At 41.5% G+C, this 4,047-nt stretch overlaps 1 long non-coding RNA gene across 1 annotated transcript; it reads left to right on the top strand.

Annotated features, from left to right (window-relative positions):
• The first annotated feature begins 377 nt into the window (after positions 1–377).
• On the top strand, positions 378–3,502 carry LOC120513488. The gene is made up of 3 exons (XR_005630281.1): positions 378–411; positions 2,699–2,783; positions 3,469–3,502. It is a non-coding gene; the product is annotated as an uncharacterized LOC120513488 (long non-coding RNA).
• Positions 3,503–4,047: the final 545 nt, after the last annotated feature.

The following is a 4,047-nucleotide window of genomic DNA, read 5'->3' as shown; positions in this document are numbered from 1 at the left end:
GGGGTTTTGGGCGGGGCCAGCACCAAGCTGCTCACGGCCAGGTGCGGTTTGGGGGAAATTTGGGGGATTTTGGGAAAATTCGGGAATTTTGGGGAAATTTTTGGGATTTTTGGGGGGATTTTTGGGGATTTGGGATGAAAAATAGAGGAAAAAAGGGAATTTTGGGGGTTTTGGGCTGGGCCAGCACCAAGCTGCTCACGGCCAGGTGCTTTTAAAAGATTTTTTTATTAATTTTTGCAGAATTTTGGGGAATTTTGGGAATTTTTGGGGAAATTTCAGGAATTTTTGGGGATTTTGGGGAAATTTTTGGGATTTTTGGGGGGATTTTTGGGGATTTGGGATGAAAAATAGAGGAAAAAAGGGAATTTTGGGGGTTTTGGGCGGGGCCAGCACCAAGCTGCTCACCGCCAGGTGGGAATTTGGGGGAAATTTGGGGGATTTTGGGAAAATTCGGGAATTTTGGGGAAATTTGGGGATTTTAGGGGAATTTACTGGGATTTTTTGGGGTGTTTTGGGGATTTTGGGGTGAAAAATGGAGAAAAATTTGAATTTTTGGGGATTTTTTTTTAATTTTTTGGGGATTTTTTTTGAATTTTTGGGGATTTTTTGGGATTTTGGGAGAATTTTTGGGAAATGTCAGGAATTTTTGGGGAATTTTGGGGGATTTTTCAGGGATTTTTGGAGGTTTTGGGATGAAAATTTGAGGAAAAAAGGGAATTTTGGGGGTTTTGGGCTGGGCCAGCACCAAACTGCTCACCGCCAGTTAGGTCAAAATTTGGGGGGTTTAGGTCAAAATTTGAAGATTTTATGTCAAAATTTGGGTGTTTTAGGTCAAAGTTTGGTTGTTTTAGGTTGAGATTTGGGGGTTTTGAGGTCAAAAATGGAGAAAAAATTGAATTTTTGGGGATATTTTGAGGATTTTTTCTGAATTTTTGGGGAATTTTGGGGAAAATTTGGGGAATTTTGGGAATTTTTGGGGAAATTTCAGGAATTTTTGGGCATAATTGGGGAATTTGGGGGAAAATTTGGGGAGTTTTGGGGTGAAAAACGGAGAAAAAATTGAATTTTTGAGGATTTTTTAAAATTTTTTGGGGATTTTTTTTAATTTTTGGGGGATTTTGGGGGATTTTGGGAATTTTTGGGGAAATTTCAGGAATTTTTGGGGATAATTGGGGGAGTTTGGGGGATTTTGGGGGGTTTTGGGGTGAAAAACGGAGAAAAAATTGAATTTTTGGGGATTTTTTCTGGAATTTTTACAGAATTTTGAGAAATTTTTGGGATTTTGGGGAAATTTTAGGAATTTTTGGGGAAAATTGGGGGGTTTGGGGGAAAATTTGGGGGGTAATGGAGAAAAAATTGAATTTTTGGGGATATTTTGAGGATTTTTTCTGAATTTTTGGGGAATTTTGGGGGGTTTTGGGGGATTTTTTTTGAATTTTTGGGGGATTTTTGGGAATTTGGGGAATTTTTGGGGAATTTTGGGAATTTTCAGGGATTTTGGAAGAAATTTGGGCAGTTTGGGGAAAAAATGGGGGATTTTTGGGGGTTTTGGGGTGAAAAATGGGGAAAAAATTAAATTTTGGGGATTTTTTTTCTGAATTTTTGGGGAATTTGGAGGGATTTCGGGGAATTTGGGGAATTTTTGGGAATTTTTAGGGATTTTGGGAGAAATTTGGGGAGTTTGGGGGAATTTTTGGGGGTTTTTGGGCAAAAAAATGGAGAAAAATTTGATTTTTGGGGGAATTTTTTGAGGATATTTTCTTAATTTTTGTGTATTTCTGGGAATTTTGGGGGGATTTTGGGGGAATTTGGGGAATTTTTGGGAATTTTTAGGGATTTTGGGAGAAATTTGGGGAGTTTGGGGGAATTTTTTGAGGATATTTTCTTAATTTTTGTGTATTTCTGGGAATTTTGGGGGGATTTTGGGGGAATTTGGGGAAATTTGGGGGATTTTCGGGGTTTGGGGGCAAAAAATGGGGAAAATAGGATTTTTTATTTATTTTTGGGGCATTTGGGAGGAATTTTTGGGATTTTTGGGGAATTTTGGGATGGAATTTTTTGGGAATTTTGGGAATTTCGGGGTGAATTTTGGGGATTTGGGGACAGAATTTTTGGGGAATTTTGGGCTTATTTTTGGGGTGAATTTTTGGGATTATTTTTGGGGTGAATGTTGGGAATTTCGGGATGAATTATTTTGGAATTTTTGGGACGGAATTTTTTGTGAACTTTGGGTAAATTTTGGGGATTTTTGTGTTTATTTTGGGGGTGAATTTTGGGATGAATTTTTTTGGATTTTGGTAAATTTCGGGACAGAATTTTTCGGGATTTTTGGGGTAAATTTTGGGAATTTCGGGATGATTTTTTTTTTTATTTTTCGTGAATTTCGGGACGGAATTTTTTGTGAATTTTCAGATTTTTGGGATGATTTTTTTGGGATTTTCAGGACAGAATTTTTTGGGATTTTTGGGATGAGTTTTGGGGTTTATTTTTGGGATGAATTTTGGGGTGAATTGTTGGGATTTTGGGGAATTTCGGGACAGAATTTTTTGGGATTTTTGGGGTGAATTTTGGGGTGAATTTTGTGAATTTTGGGATGAATTTTTTTGTGAATTTTTGTGACATTTGGGGGTTTTGGGTTTATTTTTGGGGTGAATTTTGGGGTGAATTTGGTGGATTTTGGTGAATTTCACCCCCCCAGGTGTGTCCCGCTCTGGGTCGGCGCGCGGGGGGTGGAGTTCGACTGGAGGCACCTCCAGATGGGGCTGGACTCCAACATCAGCCTGGTGAGACTGGGTTATACTGGTTTATACTGGTTTATACTGGGAGGGACTGGTTTGTACTGGATTGGACTGGGAGGGACTGGTTTGTACTGGTTTGGACTGGGAGGGACTGGGAAAGGGTTAAAGGGGGTTTGGGGTTACTGGTTTGTACTGGTTTGTACTGGTTTGTACTGGTTTGTACTGGTTTCTATGGGTTTCTATGGGTTATACTGGTCTGTACTGGTCCATACTGGTCTGTACTGGTTTATACTGGTCCGTACTGGTTTTAACTGGTTTATACTGGTTTCCCGTGCCCCCAGGTGCGCCACGTGGCCGCGGCCACGCTGCTCTGGGCGTGTGGGTTACCGGTCCATACTGGTCCATACTGGTTTATACTGGTTTATACTGGTTTCTATGGGTTTTACTGGGTTATACTGGTCCGTACTGGTCTGTACTGGTCCATACTGGTCTGTACTGGTTTATACTGGTCCGTACTGGTTTTAACTGGTTTATACTGGTTTCCCGTGCCCCCAGGTGCGCCACGTGGCCGCGGCTGCGCTGCTCTGGGCGTGTGGGACACTGGTTTATACTGGTCTATACTGGTTTATACTGGTTTCTATGGGTTTTACTGGGTTATACTGGTCCGTACTGGTCTGTACTGGTCCATACTGGTTTATACTGGTTTTAAATGGTTTCTCACCTGCCCCAGGTGCGCCACGTGGCCGCGGCCGCGCTGCTCTGGGTGTGTGGGTTACCGGTCCATACTGGTTTATACTGGTTTATACTGGTTTCTATGAGTTATACTGGTCCATACTGGTCTGTACTGGTTTATACTGGTCCGTACTGGTTTTAACTGGTTTATACTGGTTTATACTGGTGTCCCTCGCCCCCAGGTGCATCACGGCCATGGTGGGTTACTGGTTTATACTGGTTTATACTGGTTTCCATGGGTTTCAATGGGTTTTACTGGCTCAAACTGGTCCATACTGGTTTATACTGGTTTATACTGGTTTATACTGGTCCAAACTGGCTTCTCACCATGCCAGGTGCATCGTGGGCACGGTAGGTTACTGGTTTATACTGGTTTGTACTGGTTTATACTGGTCTATACTGGTTTCTATTGATTTCTATGGGTTATACTGGTCCGTACTGGTCCATACTGGTCTGTACTGGTTTATACTGGTCCGTACTGGTTTGTACTGGTTTTAACTGGTTTCCCACCTGTCCCAGGTGCGTCATGGCTGTGGTAGGTTACTGGTGTATACTGGTTTATACTGGTTTATACTGG

The sequence above is a fragment of the Passer montanus genome, unplaced genomic scaffold, assembly GCF_014805655.1.
Source record: "Passer montanus isolate IOZ18808 unplaced genomic scaffold, ASM1480565v1 scaffold813, whole genome shotgun sequence".
In the NCBI taxonomy this organism is placed as follows: domain Eukaryota; kingdom Metazoa; phylum Chordata; class Aves; order Passeriformes; family Passeridae; genus Passer; species Passer montanus.
This window is presented reverse-complemented; position numbering and strand designations above follow the sequence as displayed.